General features: G+C 45.5%; 1 protein-coding gene across 5 annotated transcripts in view; it reads right to left on the bottom strand.

Annotated features, from left to right (window-relative positions):
• The window catches only part of VDR (vitamin D receptor), a 123,405-nt gene extending 100,542 nt beyond the window's left edge, over window positions 1-22,863 (bottom strand). Inside the window, exons 1-3 of one of the 5 annotated variants that reach the window (XM_061615012.1) lie at window positions 22,734-22,861; window positions 21,443-21,531; window positions 2,006-2,097 (exon numbers count right to left, since the gene is read on the bottom strand). The gene's annotated coding sequence lies outside the window, so the exon portion shown is untranslated. The other 4 variants (XM_061615011.1, XM_061615009.1, XM_061615010.1 and 1 more) reach the window with 4 other exon arrangements.
• Between the last annotated feature and the right edge of the window lie 243 nt (window positions 22,864-23,106).

Raw genomic sequence — 23,106 nt, 5'->3', positions numbered from 1 at the left:
GCTTTTAGACATGCCCTGGGTATAAATTCACTCTTTCATACAAGTTCTAGGCATGGACAATGGGTAGAGATTATGGAAGTTTTAGTTAAGCAACATCTGGAGGGCCACAGATTCATCACCCACATGCTTGGCAGAGATATATTAATGTGTCTTACATTGTTATAGAGTAAAACATTTGAGAATTGTCAGTACCAGAAATATGTTTAAGTGTGTTCATTAATGAACAGATAAACATAGAACAACAGAAAATGGAGAATGCAATATATGCTCCAGGCCCAGAACTTCCAAAGAGCAGTCTCATAGCCAGATCTCTGTGACTGGTATAGCTGGCTATGAGGCTACTCTACAGAGTCATGGAAGGAGGTTAAAACAATCTTTAAAATATATGGTTCTGTCCTCTCTGAATTATCTAAAAATTCACTCAAGTGACAATCAGGGTGAATCTTCATATACTTCTGAGATATTTAGAAGAATGCCTAGCTCTGGGCTTCAGTCAATAATAGTAACGCAACCATATCTCAGGCACCCAAAATTCTACAACTGGGTCTAGAGTCACCAACATGTAAGCACATCTGCATTGTCTCTGTAGTCCCAGACTCAGGCATGTGCCCCCCAGCACTAATGACATCCATTGGCTCAGCTATTTGCATGTCACAGTGATACATGAATTCCAGCTTCAAATTCACACTCAGTCATGAATCCTAGGGTAAGTCTCTCTGCTTAACTTAAGAATAATAAGATAATTCCATATCCGTGGAGTTCCTTTAATGAAGGATGGAATACAAATGTGACAAAACACTAATAAATCATTCGGCCTTACAGCTGATTACTAAGATGCAATGGGAAGTCCTTTATTTTGAAATCCCAAATCCATGAGCTAGTTATGTAAAACTGAAAGATAAATGAAGTGATAATTTTCCTGGGCTCCTGCTGGGAGGAAGGGTGGGATATAAATCCAGGGCCGGCCCCAGGCATGCTGGGGTCCTTGGGCACTAGCCTGCCCCAGGCCCTGGCGCTCCCCTTCTGCGATTCGCAGCAGGATCGCTACAGCGGATCGCCCGCCATTCCCTCGCTCAACCTACCTTTCTTGGCTGTGTTTTGCAGCTGCATGCACAGGGCTGCCCTTAACCAAAATGGGGGCCAAGGTTTTCCTAAGGGGATGAAGCCTCTGCTGCCATCTTGGTTGATGGCAGGGATGTGCACGCATAGCATGCATGCGTGTCATCAACCAAGATGGTGGCAGATGCTTCAGCCCCTTAGGGAAACCTTGGCCACCATCTTGGTTAAGGGCAGCCCTGCGCGCACAGCACACACAGCCAAAAAAACACAGCCGAGAAAGGTAGGTTGAGCAAGGGAATGGTGGGCAATCCGCGGTAGCGATCCTGCGATGGATCGCAGAAGGGGAGCAGAGTGGCCCTTGGCCAAGGCTCCACCTGGCCGCCCTTTGGAGCCAGCCTTGTATAAATCAAATAATTAAATAAATGAACACACTATGGAAGTCAATGAGAGCAAACTGGTAAGCAGTTTCAGAGGGATACAAGACAGACAGCATTTACTGCTTATAAATTATCTTAATTCTGTATGTATGCTGCCCTGGAGACAATTACTGGAAAGGTGCACACAAGATTACAAAAGCAAATCTGTTATTCCAGGGAACGCAGTGTGTCTCTCTATATAAGACAATCATTTTTTGTACCAATTATAAGCCAAAAAACACATGCACTCAATATCACTTTGATCCAACAGTACTCAAAAGGCCACAGCCACATCACACAAGCACTCCTTCATATTCCTCTGCCTGGATCACAGAACCTTAAATGGATGCAGAGTTTTCAAAATTCCTTTACAGAGTTCCATGAAAAAGCCCAAAGCAGAGCACAAAGTTGAAGCCACCATGTTAACCAAAGGAGATTTATGAAGAATGTTCAGAGGCATTTTAGAAACTACAGCAATTATTTAAAAGTCTGCTGGAATAATAACTTAAAAACATAAACAAGCTTCTCACCAGTGTTCTTTCTGAAGTTTTTCAGAGAAGAGATGCCGTAAGCCCCTTGACAGCTACCAATCTGAGCTAGTGTTATCCGAGGTAGGTAAACTCTAGAAACAAGAAACAGATATTAGTCATTTATTCAGGATTTCCGTTTTACACTTACTATTTGTTAGAGCAGAGACAGTGGGCAAGTAACATTAACAACACAAACATGGCGGGGGGCATTCTTCAACATCCGGCCAATTCTGTTTGCCATTTAGTAGTTTAAGATTAAGCAACTTACTTACATGGCACATAAATACAAACAGTAAGAGGCTTATAAAGAATGAAATACTACATATTTTGTTCATCTTACCAGTGCATTCTCTCATTTCTGGGAAATCATTTGAACACACTAACCCTGGACCAAAGGTCCTCGCATGCAGCAACAGATGAAGTTGTGTGTGCATGCGTGTGCCAGAAGGATAGTAGCATCTGTCAAGCTTTGATGGTGTTGGCTGGGGAAGAAGGGCACTGGCACCAGTCTCCTTTAACCCGACATGGGTACAGAAAGGGGAGACGAAGGGGTAAACTGCCTCATAAGGCTGAGGGCCCTCAACATATTGGCTCAAGTTGTCTAACGTTAGTGGGACAAGCAAGGTTGTGCCCATCTACACTTTCACCTTTTACCTTCAAGGCACTTGCTAACAAACAAGGTGTCCATTCATTATTTCATCTTTGACCTTCAGGGCAGTGGCTTTCAAAGTCAAATAGGAATGCTGTTCCCAGAATTCCTTCTGATTGAGCTAGGACGCTGCAGCACTTGCTTGCCCAAGAACGAAATATCAACAAGCAATAGTGCTGTGAATGGGAGGGAAGAGGGAGGAAGATGCCCAACATCCACTGCAAGCTTTTACCACCCTGCAGCCTATTCCCTACAGATGAGCTAGAGTGGTTTCTTGCCTGAGGATTACAAATTATTGAAGGACAAAAGAAACTAGAGCAGACCAAATCCCAAACACTCACTGCAAGAAGCTTTAGCACCCTACAGATGAGCCATTTGATGCAGATGAAAAAGTAATTGTGACTTGCGCTCAGTGGCACATATCCAACACATCTGGACTACAAAGTAATGCTTGAAGAGCTTTGGCTCATGGTTAAAATTAAAAGGAGGGGGGAGTGAGACAGCCATGGCAAAAAAACTGCACCCTGATTGCCTGTAGCCAGATATACACCAAAGGCCTAGAAAATCTATTTCTACCAATATGCATTGCTCTAAGAATACTGCTCAGCTACATCCCCATATCGGTTGCAAGCATACCTTCAAGTAAGCTGAAACTGAAAAAGGAGATGGAGCGCCCCTTCCTGCTGAAGTATGAAGGGTGACAACAAGAGAAGAGGGCCTTTTCAGCAGTGGCCTCCCTCTTGTGGCATGCTCTCCCCGAACAGACTTGCCTGGTGCCTATTTTAACAACTCTTCAGCATGAGCCTAATCCCCAGGCCTTCCAATAAATGTTTATCAGTTAATGGTGTTAACATCAGCTACTTCTAGTTTCAATTAATTTGGTGAAGTTTATGTTCATGCTTGTAGGGGGAAATGAACTTTGTAGTTCTTTTCGTTTTTGTTTATCTTGCTGTCGTTGTTTGTCTTCTATTTATTTTAGAGTTGTTCTTGATCATATTGGATGTTTTAACTAATTTTGACAGTATAGCACCCAGACGCTTCGGAGTAAGGCAAATAATAAATTCAGTAAATAATATCTACCATAGGGTAAGAAAGATTAACCACCTAATTATGCTCTCAGCAGAAAGTAAGTTTGCTGGGGAAGCTTTTGACAATTTTTTTTTGACAATTTGTTGTTCTTTAACTATTACAATTTAATAAGTTTGCCAAACTGAAGGCAAGAAAGTAAGACTTCAAGTAGGCTACCTGTTCAGATATTAGATGATTAATTACTGTAATAAAGGTTTGAATTATGCAATGCTTGATCACTTTAAGAGCAGAACTATTAATGTTTATTAATACTATTATGATTCATAATTCCCTGAGATTGTAAAATACTCCTTTTGCATTCTATTAAAGTATGCATGCCTGTCTTGTGAATCAGCATTCATGATTATTACTTATTTTATCATTAAATATTATGGACTAAACTATATATTTATTCTGTCAATGTACCTAAATATATATTATGCAGCCTACTGATAGCATTTAGAAGCTGTGTACAGAAAGATGTCTGCTACTGCAAGAATATGCTTTGCTCTTAGCCCTCCCAATGTCCAGTTACCTTTATGCAGCATTGTCCTTCCATATGGCAAGTTACTATTGTTGAAACCAATGACACCAAGCAAGTTTGCTGCTGTGCGCATAGTCCCAACCCAGCAATGGGAACTGAATGCCCAGCCTCAGGTGATGAATGTGGGAAACCAGTAAAAGGGAGCCAAGCCAGGGAGAAACAAACTGCATGTAGACCACTCTTGCTAGATTACAGCAATGATATCCACATCTACCATAACAAGCTCCTAAATCAGGATGGGGGACCTGTTGCTCTCCAGATGTTGCTGGACTACAACTCCCATCGCTCCTGATCATTGGCCATGCTGGCTGGGGCTGATGGGAATTTGTTAATCCAACAACAACACTTGGAGGGGCACAAGTTCCTCACCGTTCACCTGAGCTAACAAAGGAACTTGAGAACTCCCCAAACCAGTTTGACAACCACTGGATTGGAATTATTAAATTCAAAGATATCACGTGAACACCAAAGTTTCACTAAAATCCACAGAAAAGCAGAGAATAAGTTGGCTTAAAAACAGCAGCAAAATCACAGTAAATTCAGACAGATACTAGAGTGCACATCTAAGAGTGAAGAATTAGAGCAATCTTTTTTAAAAAAACGCAGGACATTTTCAACGCCATTCAAGGTATCTACACTGCATGTTGAGTTCAAACCTTCACTGTATTTGGAGGTTTTGTAGACAGGAACATAAGAAGCTGCTTACACTAGGACTATGGGCACACTAGTGAAAAGCAGCAAATAGTTCTGGCTGCATTTTGAAGCAATTCTGCCCTCAGCTGGACACACATCCCTTCCCCACTGCTGACTTCAGGCCTTTCAGGACTGCCCACAGCAAAACATTGGGCCAGTCACTGTCTCTGCCCAAGTCTGCAGCAAAGCATTTTCACTGGCCACACCTGGAAGGCGAACAGGTTGATCTAACAATCAGTTGCTAAATCTGCCTGAAGCTGAATTTTAAAAAAATGCATTCAAGCTGATCCGAACAGGTTTTTAGAGTAAAAAGGAGTAGGTGTCGTGTGCCCCCGCTTTCAGAAAAGAGAGGTGGAGATGCACTGGAACAGGCAGAACAGTAAGCATATCTCTACCCTAGGTCAGACTATTAGTCCACCTAGCCTAGTAATATTATTTATTACATTTATATCCTACCTTTCCTCCTAGGAGCTCAAGGTGGAGTACAAATCTCCCTAGTTTATCCTCATAACAACCCTCTGAGATAGGGCTGGGCTGAGAGACAGTGACTGGCCCAAAGCCACCCAGTCAGCTTCATGGTCATGCGGAGATTTGAACCCTGGTCTCCAAGCTCCCAGTCCGACACTCTAACTACAACACTACACTAGTTGTCTTAGCTATTCTAACAGGCACCAGCAGCTCTCCAGAATCTCAGGCAGGGCTCTTTCCCATCACTTGCTACCTGATCCATTTCAAACTAAACATTCCAGGGACTGACCCTGGAACCATCTACACGCACAGCATTTGCTTACCACGAGTTTGGTAGTCCGTCCCCAGCCTGTGCTCATTTGTGACATGAACAAGTTTCAATGTTTACGTAACTATAGGCTTTCACAGTATGCTACTAGTTTGCAGTGTTGTTCAAACAACTGAAGTCATGAACTCCATAGTCACAAATTAAGTCAGTAAGCTGACAGTGTCTCAAAAAGTGTTAAATCTGAGTTCACATGCTAGTCAAGAAAACAAGTATGGAAACGCTTGAGCTCTGTTCTTCCTTGTAAGTGTTAAGCTCTCTGACTTCTTAGGATATTTTCCTCCTTAAATCTTAGCCAGAAGAGACAGTCACTTTAATCAACAGCTCACATTTAAAAATTCAGTCTATACCACACACCTACATCCATTTGAATTCCACAATTATTTCAGCTATGTTTTCTATCACTTATTATTCTACACAGTTATAACCTAGGACACCCAAAACCACATTTAGAGAAAGTGGAACTTCTCAAAACACAAGATTATCTTTTTGGCATTACCTGATGAATTAAAGTTTAAGTTATCTCTATGAGACAAGACCATAGCTTCTAAACCAAGGACGACCAGCTTCTGTATTATCAAGAGCCACTGTACTCTCCAGACAGCAGATCAGAGTCCAGAAGTGTATTTTGCCAGACAAATGGATTCCGTCACTCAATGGTCAGATGTCACAGAAACACTGTTGCCTTCTTGTAATTGTAAATAAAGACCAAATCTTTATTTCCTCCCACCCCACAGGTCAATGCTGACAGAGAGGAGCCACCTACCTGTCAATCATCTTACATAATTATGAAATCAGGTGACTGATAGGTGGCCCATCCTACTCACCTGTCCAAGTTGATTCACAGGGTGCAGGTCTGCTTCGCCAGCAAGTTTCCCACTGCGAGTGGGTTGACAAAGCAGCACCCAGCAGGATTAAACTCCCTCTCTCTGCTCTCCAGCTGGTGAGCAGATGGTTTAATTCTGCAAAGAACGCTTTAGGGAAGCAGCACCCAGCAGGACTGAACCCGCCTGCTGCCCATTACCCAGTGATATAATCTCATTGACCCCCTAGTGGGCCAAGATTGGCCCAGAGGCCAGGGGTCCCCCAACCCTGCAATAGGGGCTTCCCCATTATGGACAACATGAGCAGCACATAGAAATGTATAAATGTACATAAAAAACAGATACGTCATTAACGCATGGGTTGTATCTATTTCTTTAAACCTTTTGCTGTTATTACTGAAATGGTGGACTATTTTTATTTAAATTTGGTCATCTACCAGAGACTTGATACCAGCCCTGGTTTAAACAGAAAACTGTTTCTACTTCTACACATGGAGCCTGACAATGGAAGATTTTATTTTTAAACCGGCAACAGCATATTTGTTGTTTCCCAGATCAAATAATTTATGCACAGTTTTTTCTGACCATAACTAATACCCCACATCAGCAAACTCAGTAGATCAAACTCAGGTTAAGCTACACAGCCCATAATGGTCAAAGTATACCAAATTGAAGCTCAAAATGAACATGACATAATGTCCATTATCCCAATCTATAGGGCTTCCCAGCTGTCAGATACTCATATTCAACTGGGCACCTGCCAATAAACTATCTCAAATTGACCTGAAACATTCAGAGATGCTGAATTCTCAAGCCAAGGCCTGCTCGGCTTCTATTCCCAGTCACTGCGCGTGTCACAAAACAACCCCAGGTTAGAATTATGCATGAAAGTGGATGAAAACCCACAGCAGTCTTTGCCCTGGCTTATCTGGTTGGACTTCTGTTCTCTCTTTATCTTGCCATTTATATTCCAGACGAACAGTCCCCCTCTCCATTCTTACAAGAACAGATCGTTCCCAAGCCCTACTGATAATAGCCTGTTCGTTGGCATTATAAGTGCACCTGAAATAAGAAAATATTGGTAATTAAAATATTTCCTCCCACCACCACCACATAAAGCAGATTAGAAGGACAATTACTTAAATTCCACAGTATTGAGTGACAAATATGAACATATAAAATGCTGACTTAGACTCAGACCACTAGTCCATCTAATCTAGTATGATCTACTCTGTTAACAGTGGCTTTCAGTCTGTTGGATGCTACACGATTCATCTGATGCACAATTTTGTCTGACCATAACTAATACCCCAGGTCAGCAAACTCAGGAGATCAAACTAAGCTTTGGCATTCTGATATAACAGCAGACAGAATGCACTACTGGGGGGTGGGGGGCAAAAGAGGGATGTGACAACACTGAACACAATGTGCACATCATAGGACCAGAGCACTGTCTCTACATGCACTGGTATAATACCTCAGCCACAATATATGAACGTTGAAAGCCAAGACCCACAGTCCAAAGAGTCCCACCAGGAGAGCATAGGCAGGCAGAGTGAATGCCATGCCATACATTAATTAGAAAATTACAGACCCCATCACATTTCATGACTACTTAACTTTGGGCCATAACTGGATGCATATAGAGCAGGGATGGGGAACCTTCCATATGTTGTTAAGACTTCCAGTTCCCATCTTCTCCATCAACTCTCTTGACTACAACTCTCTCGGCAGGGGCCACAACATCTGGCCACAGGATCCCCATACCTGCTACAGAGTACCGTATATTCCGGCGTATAAGACGACTGGGCGTATAAGACGACCCCCAACTTTTGAGAAGACTTTCCTGGGTTCGGCCCTTACTTGGCATAAACCAACTGAAGGGCCTCAGTTAGACAGGCCCCATTGGTTTCAGTAGGTCTACTCTGGGTAGAACTAACACTGGATAAAATCCTATGTGCGCACTGACTCAAGAGTAAACCCAATGGTACCGGGCGGTGCTTAGGGCTGCATCCGACGCTACTCAGAAGAGACCCACTGAAATTGGTGCAACTAAGCCAGCTACCTCTACTAGTTTCCATGGGGCTACTCTCAAGTCAGGACGAAGCAGGGCCGAACGGCACCCCCGCAGGCACACTGACTCGGGCAGCAAGCCCGGTAGAACTTGGCCCGAGAAGGCCGGCGCGACACCGGATCGGGGCCACCGGTCATCGGCGGGAAAGAAACAAGGAGAAAGCCTCACCTTCGTCAGAATCCCACGCGCGGCCGCTACGCTCTCCATCCTCTTCATCGGCGGGGCTGTCCAGCTCCTCCTCCTCAAAGCTCTCGGCGGCGGTGGGGCCCGTGCTGGCGGGCAGCACAGCGGCGGAGGCGGCAGCGGCGGAGGCGGCAGCGGCGGAGGCGGCAGCGGCGGCGGCGGCGCGGGAGATACCAGCGCTGCGACACTCATGGCCGAAGCGGAGAGGAGGAGGAGGAGAAGGCTCCGCCACCGCCGCCCAAGGCACCCGGTGCTTTTTTCCTCACAGCGGCGAGCCGGTTTGTGGTTGGTTTTTTTTTTTTTAACTCCCTACCACAGGCAGCCGCAAGCTGCCCCCCCCGCCTCCTACGCGCAGGCGCGCGAACCACTTCCGCTCCTTCCTTTCCTTCCTTCCTTGGCTGGCTTCTTCCTCCCTTAGTTGTGTTTGGACCACTGCACCACCCGTAGGGTGTAAGGCGCGGCGATACTCCGGCGGCGTTTGCAGCCGTAGACTTAATGTTTTAGACTCACGTGCCCGCCCAGCGTCTCCGGGGTCAGTTTGGGAGCCCTTCCTCGGCCCGCCCACTTTTGTTTCTTGTAGAAGACAGCAATGCCTCAGTTGGCGAAGTACCCGTATATTCCGGCGTATAAGACGACACCCGGCGTATAAGACGACACCCGACTTTGGAGAAGATTTTCCGGGGTTAAAAAGTCATCTTATACGCCGGAATATACGGTAAGTATAGTGTGGCAAGAAGACATTAAAACAGACATAAGCAGCAGACTCTTGTCGGTTGTTCTACAACCTTATCCATTCATTTTTTTTTAAAAAAACGCCGGAATATACGGTAAGTATAGTGTGGCAAGAAGACATTAAAACAGACATAAGCAGCAGACTCTTGTCGGTTGTTCTACAACCTTATCCATTCATTTTTTTTTTAAAAAAAGCGTTTTATTTGTGTTAAGTTTTATATTGGTTTTAATCTTTTTATTATATGTTGCCTTGGGTTCATTTTTATGAAGTAAAGTGACTACTACTAACAACAATAATAATAAATCATGCAAAAGACTTCTGCTGCTCCAGGACCCTCCTGCAGATGCAGGCACTTATTGGAATACACAGCCAGATTCAGAGGTGAGTTTCCCTGTATTGCAGGCCAGTGAATTTTGAAAGTGTCAGCATGCCAGAAAACCCTATTGCTCTCTAGACAGTAATTAACAGGAACTCCAGCAAGTCCTGTTAATAGTCGACACTCTTTCCATACACTTCTCTTACCTCTGGTTAAGCAGCTGGATCCGCACCCAATTGTCGGGAGGCAGAGTTGGGGTCCCGGGGGGTTGGAAGAAGGGGATTCAGACGGAGGGCAGGGAGGAGGGGGAACAACTTTGCCTGAGTGGAGCGAAGACGAAGCAGAGGAAATGCCAGAGATAGGGTTGCTTAGCAACGGAGAGCCTGAGAGCTTTGGAGTTTCAGAATCGTCCCTGGACATCCCCACGCCTCCCCTTCTCCGAGGCTCAGAACAGGAGGGAGAAGAGGGAGGGCTGCCCAAGGCAGAAAAGCCGCGAGGCAGTTTACCATCAGCCCCCCCATCCCCCATACTGGAATCGGAAACTTCAGAAGAGGAGGGGCCGATGCTTCCCCCTTCGCCGCGCACACGAAGACATCTGAAAAGACAAGAGAGAAGGGGGGGAAGGCGGGTAGTACCTGAGGGGCAGTTAAGGAGGAGCGAAAGGTTGCGCGCCCGTTTGACCCCTTCTTAAAGAACAAGCGGGAAGCAGCTCCTTGCTCTGTCAACTTTCTCTCAATGCCGCAGGACCTGTATTTCTGTACTGCTTCATGAGAAGACGCAGTCTTTGTTTGGACATTACTCTAATAAAAACTGAATTACTTACAACCCCTGGTCTGGTTCCTGAGTCTCATCCTGGGCCTCACAGCTTGACAGAGCCACCTCAATCACCCTCAACGCTCTCTTCACTTGACTGGGACAAGATGTCAAAGGGAGCAGGGGGGGGAACGAACCCCACTTCTGAGACGGAAGAAGTGAAACTCTTGAGGACTAAGGTAGCTGATTTGCAGACGGATGTCCAAGCCCTGCTAGCAGCCGTCAAGGCGTTGAAAACGGATAATCAAGCCTTGAAGACCACGATAGACCAGATGCGAACAGCCCCTCCAGTTGCCGCAGTAAAGGTTCCCATTGGATTGCCCCCAAAATATGCAGGACAGAGTGATCAGTTGGCAACTTTCGTGGCTCAATGTGAATTATATCTGGATGTCAGGCACACAGAATTTCCAGACGATGGGGCTAAAGTCGCCTTCATGATTAGCCTTCTGGAGGGAGAAGCTGCAAAATGGGTGACTCCATATCTGGTGAGAAAGGATACTGTCTTAAGAAGATACAGAGGATTTATACAGGAGATGACCGAGATGTTTCAAGACCCGCAAAGAGCTGAAACAGTAGCGCGGCAGCTAGGCGCTCTGAAGCAAGCTAAAGGTACTGTTTCCGAGTACACTAACGCTTTTAAAATTTTGTCCCAGGAAACGGGTTATAATGATGCTGCTTTGATGTTTATGTACCAGAGTGGATTAAATGCTGAAATCCTGGATGAGCTGGCCAGGACCACCCCTCCCACCAACCTGCCAGGGCTAATCCGGCTATGCCTACAGATAGATCACCGGATGGAAGGAAGACGCCTGGAAAAGAAGCAGGAGGTCCCGAGATACTCAGCCTCGGCATCCCGCAGCAAGGCCCTTTCCACTGCAGGGATGGCAGGTAATGCAACTGAGTGACAAGGAGGGGCTAGGCCAAGATTGTCAGAAGAAGAAAAGGAAAGACGACGTCGAGAACGTTTATGCTTTTATTGTTCAAGACCGGGCCATGTGGCCAGAGACTGTGGACTGAAAGGGGGGAAAGCCAAGCCATCGGGAAACTAGAATACCCAGTCCACGTGCAGGCCGGTGGACTGGGGGCCGCGTTGTATAAAGGCCCTCCAACGATCCAACCTCCCTCAAAAGGGGTGTTGGTCTTACCTATTCGGATTACAACTTCCAGAGGAGTGGTGTTTAATTCTACTGCCTTGATTGACAGTGGAGCCTCCACAAATTTTATTGATGCAAAGCTAGCCAAGCGTCATGGAATTTCCCGGTGGAAACTGGATGCTCCCCTATCTGTGGAGACCATCGATGGGAGACCCCTGAAGTCAGGAGGGGTGACACAAGCCACGGAGGAAGTGAAACTTCAAATCCCTGGGTATGAGGAGTTCATTTCGCTATACGTGTCAGATCTCTCGAACTTTGAGGTGATTCTGGGAATGCCCTGGCTAGCAAAGCATGAACCCAATATAAGTTGGAAGGAGGCGGTGGTGTGGTTCACCTCACAGTATTGTCAGGAGAACTGTCAACCTGAAGGAATCAAGAACACCTTGGCGGTGGCAGCACAGGAGAGCGAGCAAGTGACCCTGCCGCTGAAATATGAGGAATTCAAAGATGTATTTGATGAAAAAGAGGCAGAGACTCTACCCCCCCACCGCCCTTACGACTGTGCGATTGATCTCATGCCAGGAGCCAGCATCCCATCGGGGAAAATTTACTCGCTCACAGAGACTGAGAGGGAGGCCCTGAAGGAATTTCTGGATAAAAACCTGAGGCGAGGATTCATACGTCCCTCACAGTCCCCTGCTGGAGCGCCACTATCGTTTGTGAAAAAGAAAGGGGGGGAACTCAGACCTTGTAACGACTATCGCGCATTGAACCAGATCACCATCCCTAACAGCTACCCGCTGCCCCTGATTTCAGAGCTGCTAGACCGACTGCGTTCCGCAAAAGTCTTCACGAAGCTGGATTTGAGGGGAGCGTACAATCTGATCAGAATGAAAGAGGGAGATGAATGGAAAACAGGATTCTTGACCGCTTATGGTCAGTTTGAGTACCTGGTCATGCCGTTCGGGCTTTGTGGAAGCCCAGGAGTTTTTCAAAAGTTCATGAACGACGTGTTTAGAGACCTGTTGGACACGTATGTAATCTGTTACTTAGATGATATCCTGGTGTTCTCAAAGAACCAGGAAGACCATGATCAGCATGTGAAAACGGTGCTGAAGAGACTGAGAGAATCACTTGTATGCCAAGTTAGAGAAATGTGGATTTGACCTCAAGTCTTTGGACTTCCGTGGGTACCGAATCTCAGCGGAAGGAGTGGAGATGGACCCAGGGAAAGTAAGTTGTATATTGGACTGGGGCCTGCCTGTTACCAAAAAGGATGTACAACGGTTTCTAGGGTTTGCCAACTATTACAGAAAGTTCATTCCAGGGTTTTCCAAATTAACAGCTCCTCTGACTGACTGCTTAAGGGGAAAGAAGAAGTTTCAATGGACAGAGAATGCCACCAAGGCCTTTGAGGAGCTGAAGAGAAGGTTCGCTTCCGAGCCCATTCTGCGCTTTGCTGACCCGACCCGCCCTTTTGTCGTGGAAGCAGATGCTTCGGATTTTGCCATCAGGGGGTCCTTCTGCAATTAGACCAAGGGGGAAAGGAGCTGCACCCCTGCGCGTACTTCTCTAGGAAGTTAAAGCCAGCAGAGAAGAATTACACAGTATGGGAGAAGGAGCTGCTGGCCATCAAGGATTCTTTTGAGAACTGGAGACAATACCTAGAGGGGGCCTCTCATCAGATTGAAGTGCGCTCCGACCACAAGAATCTGGAAAGCCTCCAAACAGCCGGAAAGTTGAACCAGAGACAGATAAAACGGTCCCAGTTCTTCACTAGATTCAACTTCAAGATTATTTATCATGCCCAAGCCAAAAACCAGAGAGCAGATGCCTTATCCAGACAGCCACAATTCAAAGAAAGTGAATCAGATGACCAGCCTCAGTATGTGATCCCGCCAGAGAAATTAACGTTGGGATCGTGTCAGCCTTCATGGGAAGAGGAACTCAAAAAGGCACAACAAGAAGATGTAGACATGCTAACATATAGGCAGGAGACGGGACAAGATCAAGACTCAGAAGTAACTTTCCACTGGAGGGATGGACTGTTATGGTTCAAAACAGCCAGATATGTGCCAGAAGGGGAATTAAGGCTCAGAATCCTACGCCAGTGCCATGATTCCGTCACGGCGGGACACTTTGGGATTTACAAAACCATTCAGAACGTGGCCAAGGACTTTTGGTGGCCTAAAATGCGTCGGGATATTGAAAACTATGTAAAGTCCTGCTCTGTCTGTATGCGGACAAAAACACAAACAGGAAAACCAGCAGGACTGTTACAACCGTTACCTGTCCCACACGAACCCTGGAAGGACCTATCCATGGATTTTATAACTGATTTACCCAAGTCCCAAGGAATGACAGCCATTCTAGTAGTGGTAGATTTACTCACCAAAATGGCGCATTTTCTTCCTTGTGCAGGGGCCTTAGAGGCTAAAGAAACGGCCAAGTTATTCATCAAAGAAGTCTACCGGCTGCATGGGTTGCCAAACAGTGTAGTCTCGGACCGAGGAACTCAGTTCACAGCCAAATTTTGGAGAGCCATGTGGAAACAGCTGCAGACGGAGTTAAAACTCTCCTCCGCCCATCACCCCCAGACAGACGGCCAGACGGAACGCTTGAACGCCGTTTTGGAAAGATATTTACGTAGTTATGTGTCCTATCAACAGACTGATTGGGTATCATATTTGCATTTTGCAGAGTTTGCCTACAACAACTCCCTGCATTCCAGCACTCAACAAACCCCGTTTTTCGCTAATTATGGATTCCATCCTAAAGTCTTTCCAAGCAGCTCAGAGGGTATGCTGGTACCGGCGGCAGAGAACTTTCTTAGGGAATTGCAGGCGGTGCAACAGACGTTGAAACAACAGTTAAACGAAGCCAAAACGGAGTACAAGCGAGTTGCTGACCTGCACAGGAAGGAGGCCCCCCCCCTGCAGCCGGGAGATCGGGTCTGGCTGTCCACCCGCTTCCTCCAAATGCCAGGTAAATGTAGAAAATTACAAGACAAGAGGGTGGGTCCTTTTGAAATAGAAACTCAAATTAATCCCGTGGCGTACCGACTGAAGCTACCTGACACGTTTAAAATACACCCTGTGTTTCATCGATCCCTGTTAACAAAAGCCGCCCCTCCCAGTGAGTTACGGCCGGAGAAGCCTCCTGGAGCTCCGCTCCTGGTAAATGAGCAAATTGAGTTTGAAGCTGGGGAAATCCTAGACTCCAGAATAAGACGCCACAAGTTGCAGTACTTGATTCACTGGAAAGGCTATGGACTAGCTGATAGATCATGGGAAGATGAAGTTGACGTGCATGCTCCAGACTTGGTAAAACTTTTCCATCAATGTTTTCCCCACCGCCCCAAGTCAGCAAAAGGGGGGGCAGCTTGGGAGAGGGGATGATGTCGGGAGGCAGAGTTGGGGTCCCGGGGGTTTGGAAGAAGGGGATTCAGACGGAGGGCAGGGAGGAGGGGGAGCAACTTTGCCCGAGTGGAGCGAAGACGAAGCAGAGGAAATGCCAGAGATAGGGTTGCTTAGCAACAGAGAGCCTGAGAGCTTTGGAGTTTCAGAATCGTCCCTGGACATTCCCACGCCTCCCCTTCTCCGAGGCTCAGAACAGGAGGGAGAAGAGGGAGGGCTGCCCAAGGCAGAAAAGCCGCGAGGCAGTTTACCATCAGCCCCCCCTATCCCCCATACTGGAATCGGAAACTTCAGAAGAGGAGGGGCCGATGCTTCCCCCTTCGCCGCGCACACGAAGACATCTGAAAAGACAAGAGAGAAGGGGGGGAAGGCGGGTAGTACCTGAGGGGCAGTTAAGGAGGAGCGAAAGGTTGTGCGCCCGTTTGACCCCTTCTTAAAGAACAAGCGGGAAGCAGCTCCTTGCTCTGTCAACTTTCTCTCAATGCCGCAGGACCTGTATTTCTGTACTGCTTCATGAGAAGATGCAGTCTTTGTTTGGACATTACTCTAATAAAAACTGAATTACTTACAACCCCTGGTCTGGTTCCTGAGTCTCATCCTGGGCCTGACACCAATTCAAACACAAGGGCTCACTGGAAATAACGCTATGATTTTTTCTGTTAAAGTTCCATAACTTTAACTGGCAGTTTGCAAGAATTCTATCAGTTTAGAGAAAGTGAAGGGGGGGAGGACAAGCAGCTGCACTAAAATGTAAGAGCAGTCACTTATTTTTTTTCCTTCCAAACCATGTTGCTAGGCTGTTTTCAAAAACGTTTATTGAAGCCTCAGTACCAGCCCTCTAACATTTTTCCCCAGTCCTTGTTTACTATATTTCATATGCCAAAGAGACAGACCTACACAGAGCTCGAAATGGTGTCAAAATTCCTAGGTGCCAGCATATAATTTTAAGTGCCTGAGCAGTCAGGCTCTTGGGATTTTTGTAGCCCCAAAATTTTAAGTCTAAAGACTAAGCTGATACACACACTGGAGTGTAGTGACAATCCCATCTGTTCCGTGGGCAGCCATTTCCCAGAATTTTGAAGAGACTCCAAAATAAAGTTGAACTCTAAATCAAGCCTCTTTAGGTAGGGTTCCCCCCCCCCGGATCAAGTTACTGTTGCAACTGATCCTGTAAAGGAAGATGAGTCACTAGCCAATGTCTTGTGTGGGAGGATAGCACGCTACAGAATAAAGCAAACCCTGGAACAAGCTCTATCCAAAAAGCTCATTTCTACAAATATTTGAACATCTTTCTATAGGATATCTGATAAATCCTAGAAAGATGAGAAAGGGAATCCAATAGGAAGAGGCACTCCTTTCCTGACCTGTAAGAAGTCTTCTCTCTGCTCACAAAGTCTTCCATAGACTCCACCCTCCTATATCTCCAGAGATGCCAAACAAACCACAGAGATGCCTCACCCTCTATACGCACATCCCAGGCAGCAGTATGAAAGGGCACATAGTCTCCTCCTCTGCATGCAGGGGAAAGGGATAAAGCCTAATATCCATCTTCCTTATTTGACACTACAGACTCACACCTACTCCACCTCCTTAAGCAGCAGCAGCAGACATCCTGCCTCCCTATTACAAATGGAAACCCAAATGTCACTTTAAAAAACATGTGTGATATCTAGAGGTACAGAACAAGAAACACACAGGAATTATATACATTTCAGAGTTGGCATAGCATAGACAGGCTGCATACACACTATACATTTAAAGCATGTGGCTTCCCCCATAGAATCCTGGGAACTGAATCCTGCCTGAAACTGTAGCTTTGTGAAGACTACAGTTCCCAAGATTCGGGGGGGGGCGCTTTAAATGTATGGTGTACATGTAGCCTAAGGTTGCAATTCAATGCATGTCTTCTGAGAAGTATGCACCATTGTATTCAATTGGACTTGCTCCCAGGTAAGTATGTATTGGATTGCAGCCTAAGTTACAAATCAGGAAGTAGCCATTTTGAATTTTGCTTTGCCATGAGTTCACTAGATTGGTTTAGAGTGACAAGCCATTATTCTCTCAGCCTCAACCCCCACCATCTGCAATATGGGGATAATATTGGCCTACCTCACATGATTGTTGTTAAGTTTTACAAGATGTTTACAAGGTGCCTTGAACACTCTAAAATGCTATATAAATGCTAAGTATTATTCTTTCACTTATGATCTTAAGACAGCATCCAACTCCCAGTTGGAGAAGTCCAATAATATATATTATTCAATAACACTTCCATCTGTTCTTACTATGCTCTACATACAGATAAGGGTATTATGTTATCCCCATGATATTTACAGACAAAAACCAAGTCCAAGGTTGCATACAAACAGTAGGGCCTCGAAACAGGAATGCGTGTGGGTTTTCTGCTATAGGACAGCCCCCACCATGCCTGTAAAAACACAGATCCAACACTGTTCCCCACCCTCCACCCCACACTTTAGGCAGACAGTCTGCTTTGTCTTCAAATACCTCCCACATTTATCTGCTGTAGTGTTTATTCAGTATTTTAAGTTTTTTTAAGCTAAAAAAGGTTTTAGAACTGCTTGTGATTGTGACTGACACAATGGCCCTCTAATTGGTGGTATGCCCTGCTCTGAGAAGGGAAGTGTGAACTTGTGAGTGACATGAGAACTGGCCAATTGGTGCTGTGCAAATCTAGGTTCTGCTAAAGGCGTAACAGGTTTCTCCCAACCCATGGGAGAAGAGTGTGTGTGCAGACACGTGCGCTCATTGTGGTGCAGTTGCTTCCACAATGCACTTACTACCAAAATTATGCAAGCCTCCACACACATCAAGAAACAGCCATGGGCCTAAGGCCACCCAGTAATTCGTGACTGTGTTGAGATTCGTACTACAAACTTCCAGCTCAGAGTTCAAGCTCTTAACCAATGAACCAAGCCAGCTTTCATCAAGCATGTGGATTTTAAAAACCTATCAAAATACCTTCTGGGTGTAATCATCAGAACACTGGCCTACTTTAAGGGAAAACTGCCCAGTCGGGAAGCATATGGCCAAAACTATGCACTGTACTATGTCCCTTTTCCCCCCCACAAGCAGCAGCTTCCCCACCTTTCTTTTTAAATTACAATGGTTAGGGAGAAGAAAGTTTCAAAAGCAGCTGGCAATGTGTTGTGGGAGAGAATGCTGTTAGGAAAAGACAGACCTGCTGTGCATGCGCAACCTGTTGCATGTGCGTAAAGAAATCTGCTAAACTGTAGCCAATATATTAATGATAGCTGATTTTCTATCTAACTGTTGAAATTATCCAACATTAGAAGGCTGGGATTAATTTTCTTTTTAATAATAATAATAAATTTTATTTATTGGTCGCCTATCTGTCCAGGTTAGTGGACACTCTAGGCGACTTACAATAATAAAACAGTACATAATATACAACATAATATACCAGCAAACATAATCATAATCAATTTAAAACCAGTTCCAGTTAAAACCTCATAAAAATTAATCCTCCCCAATCCCATAGGCCTGCCTGAATAGCCAGGTTTTTAAAGCAGGGAGGGAGCATGTCGGAGATCAAAAGGAAGGGAATTCCAGAGGGTGGGGGCCACAATCGAGAATGCCCTCTCTCTGGTCCGCACTAGTCTAGCTGTTTTAACCGGTGGGACCGAGAGAAGGTCTTGTGAGGCTGATCTTGTCAGGTGGCATAACTGGTGATTCTGGAGACGCTCCTTCAGATAGACTGGGCCGAAACCGTTTAGGGTTTTAAAGGTCAATACCAACACCTTGAATTGGGCCCGGTAGACAACTGGTAACCAGTGAAGATCTATTAACACTGGGGTGACATGGTCACGGCGACGGCTGTGCTTGATCAAGCGCGCCGCCGCATTCTGTACCAGCTGTAACTTCCAGGGTAACCCCACGTAGAGCACATTACAGTAGTCTAAGCGAGAGGACTAAAGTACTAAAGTATCCATAACTTTTAAGCATGTAAAGTAATTAAAATTATTCAAACTCTTGAAAACTCTTGTGAGGAAGGTTTAAAACAGAAGAACTGAAACTGTCCAAGGCCAAATACATTAATAGTGGAGCAACGATGCATCTCTCACTAGACTGATCTAGTTTTCAGAACTTTTATTATTTAGACAATCACCGCACGAGAAGAACAGCAGCAAGCACATGTTGAAAATGTGTTTCATACATATAAAAACAAATTAAGTACTCCACAGTAAAATAAAATATAACAAAACACTTAGAGTGGAACTACTCACTAGGCAGCAAATCCACAATTCCGAACTCAATGTTTGCTGTACAATGTTACTGTCAGGGAAAGGGATATTTGCAGGGATTAATCAGTTAGTGGGAAGTTAGTGGGAATTTCTGACTCTCCACATAACACTCCCTCTTTAGAAGGTAATATATATTCCATCACTTACTCGAAAATGGAATGACCCAACCCTGCTGAATATGTCCCCCCCACCCCCATCTAAGTAGGGTTCTGCCCCCAAGTCCTCCCCTGTGGGCACCACTGGGTGGGAGGGGAATGTTTTAATCTTTGCTGTCCCTGCCCCTCCCCTTTAATGAGGCTCGGACCAGAAATCTGAGTTGAATACTTGGCTGGAGCAATTGTGGGAAAGACTGAGCAAACAGGAAACTGTGGCATGGCCTCCCAAATGCCTTTTCAGTTCTGTTCCCTGGCTAACAGGTGTTTAGGAAACTTGTAGCTGGACCAAAAACGGAGAGCAGAAAAAGCCTAGGTTTCTTTATGAAGATGCCGCAAGAGGCTCCATGTATATATTACTCTGAATGATACGATTCTCCCATGTCACTCCCACCAGCGCAGTACATACAGTAGGTATGCAATGCATCCGAACTACAGCTCGGATATGGCCAAGTCTAGGCTCAAATTAGCGGGGGGGGGAATTGTAAGATAAATGAATAAAGCAAGGGGTTCACAACTTTCACAGCTGAGTCTTGGCAAGTCTTGGCTCTAGTTAAGCCTTGGAGTTAGGTTGCTAGAAGCATTCTTCTACTATAACTAGCAACCTAACTCCAAGGCTTAACTAGAGCCATGGCTTGCCAAGACTCAGCTGTGAAAGTTGTGAACCCCTTGGGACCAACAAGAGCTCGGCTGGATCCTGGCACAGGCTGAAAAGTTCACTGGGTAATCTTGGGTCAGTCACTTTTTCTCAGACTAACCTTATCGTTATGCAGATAAATAAGGAGGTTCCATCCACATATGCCACCCTGAGCTCCATGGAGGAAGGGTGGGATACAAATGTGAGGAATTAATAATAAAATAATAATAAGTGTACAGGGTAACTAATGCTCCATACATCTGGGATTTAGAGAAAGGATGTTTGTGTTAAAGAATGTGACTTCATTTCAGAAATTAAGTACTGCCCAAATCCACAAATTAGATTTGTTTGATTGGAGCTGCTAATTTGAGGTCAAGTAACACGAACAGCATGTCCCATGCAGACATTTAGACTTCTCTAATGTCAGATGAGGCTGGCACAGAGCCAGGGTAGGTAAGATCAGAGATATGATGGGGCAATGGCAGTTAGGCTGTACTGTACTATACACAATATGATATTTCAAGTGGCCCTCTTTAAGCTTTCATTCACTTCACATATAAATACTTCTTTTTTCAGCAAACCAGGTACCAACAGTTCCTACAGTCTTAGAAATAGGCTGGGTAGCCAATTGTCTTCAAAAGGGAGAGGAAAGTAAAACTAGGGTAAGGTGCACACATTATGCCAGTCGACTCTAGTTTAATTCAATTCAGCAATCAGACTGCTGTGGTGGACGGCTCTAAGAAGTCTTATTTACACATTAAAGCACCAGGGAGTTCAAGAATCATCGCACGTGACAACAGACCGCTCCTTGGCCTGTGTTCACAGTATGTCAGAGAAATGTCCCCTGTTGCATTATTTCAGGTCTCACATTTAAGGCCTAAGTACCAAGTTTTTTGCATTTAAAAAAAAATTAAGAGATTGGTATTGACACTGTAGAGCAGAGATAGTAGGCAAGAAACTAGGGCAATGCCACATATAAGGAAGAAACACAAAGACAATTTTTAGTAAAATGAAAGTTTAGCTGGATTCAGAAGGCATTTATCCAAGGCCCCTATCACAGAAGGCATCTGAAGCGAAGCCTTTCAACAGTTGTCACAGCTATATAGCAAAGTGACCTCTGGTAAGTCTCCCCTCCATCAGTGCCGCCACCACCCAGGCTTACCTGTAGTGGTAGGCAACAATGCTCAGCAATCGTTGCACCTAGCCACCATTTTCATCTCCTGTGATGTCCTGGATGCTACATCAGAAGCACTGTGGGAAATCAATATGGCACATAGACCCAGTTACCCAACACTGCTCAGAACACCAGACTGGATTTTTTTTGTAAAGGGGGTGGGGCAGGGCAGGTGCCAGAAGTGGGCCCTGGGGCTCTGACAACTTCATTAGAATGCCAGATGCTAATGCTGGCCTGGGTCAGAACTTTTGAAGGGGAAAGAAACAAGTTAAAGAGGGGAACAGAGTCCCCTCAGAGCACAGCTTAGCACATTGCCCCCCCCCAACTATGACTGACCCCCAAGCCAAAGTCACACCATCCATTCAGCTGGACAGGTGTGAAGTTCAGAGCCAACAGTGGATAATTAAGATGATTTTCATAATCTAACCCTGCTTTATGCCAATTGTTCGCAAAACAAATAGAGGTAAAACACATTTGCAAAACTCTTTTAATTGACATATGCACCCACTACAACATTTGCAGCCGTGCTCACCTACAACCATGAAATACATTCAGAAACACATATGTCAAAACTCCTGTAGTTCAACATAATGTCAACCAGGCTTCTACCCTATTTATTTGGAATAGTAGCTACAGTAGCTATGTTTAGATATTTACATTTTTAAATGTTAGCTGACTAGGAGTACGGATAGGAGGCACAAACCAAGACAGTGAGGAAAAGCCACTCAGCAGAGCGAAGAGAAGTGACACTTTCCATAGCTTCACAAACACAAGTTCGAAAAAGATTTGTCCTCCCCCCTAGAAGAGCCCTGCCCCTTCATCCAACCCCTCCTCACAAAATAACTCATCGATATAATACCTAAACGTAGTTCAACATGAAACTATTTGGAACACGTCACTTCACAAGCTTAATTACTTTAAATTGTTTAGAAACAGTGGAGAACGTATAGAAATTAGGGAAAGTGATTTGTACATATAAAAAAAATTACATTGGGCGATATAAATACACCTTTTTTTCCTCGCCCAACTCTTATTCACCCCTCTTCCCCAGTCTATTTTATACACGCTTCAAACTTTAGTAATATTCACCTTGCTTCCCATCCACACACACACACACACTTTTTTTGGTCTCTGCCACTTTCCCCCCTCAGGATGGGAACTTGCGTGTCCTCTCCACCAGAGAAGAGGCAACCTCCTTGTCTACCACACTGTCACACGCACCAGGAAGAGAAGGCTACAAAGCTCTCGCACGCGCCCGACGCAAGGCTCAGTTCAGTACCTTCGTTCCCTGCCTCGGCTCTTCTAATCCGCCGTCACTCTTCTCCCACCCCATCCAGTAACCGCCTCTTGACTGGAAACCACCGCCTAACACGCCCAACCTCTTCTCCGAAATTCCCCAGACCTAGCCCAATAGGGGAGCAGGCCTCTACCTCGGCTCCTCCCCTTCAGCCCAATAACTTTCCCCGGGACAGGGTTCTATTCCCGCCTCTCTCTCCTCCCTCCCATTTCCCCGCCTTTACGTAAATAACACCGTGTAAGGGCGGGGGGCGTGAGGGGGCGTGAAGGGAGGGGGCGGCGGCGAGGGGGCGGCGGCGAGGGAAAACTGATCCTGTGTCCTCTTTCCTAATGTTTCACGTTACATGAGTCGCGCA

This window comes from Rhineura floridana, chromosome 3, assembly GCF_030035675.1.
Source record: "Rhineura floridana isolate rRhiFlo1 chromosome 3, rRhiFlo1.hap2, whole genome shotgun sequence".
NCBI lineage: Eukaryota > Metazoa > Chordata > Lepidosauria > Squamata > Rhineuridae > Rhineura > Rhineura floridana.
The sequence above is the reverse complement of the archived record's forward strand: the minus strand, read 5'-3'. Positions and strand labels throughout refer to the sequence as shown.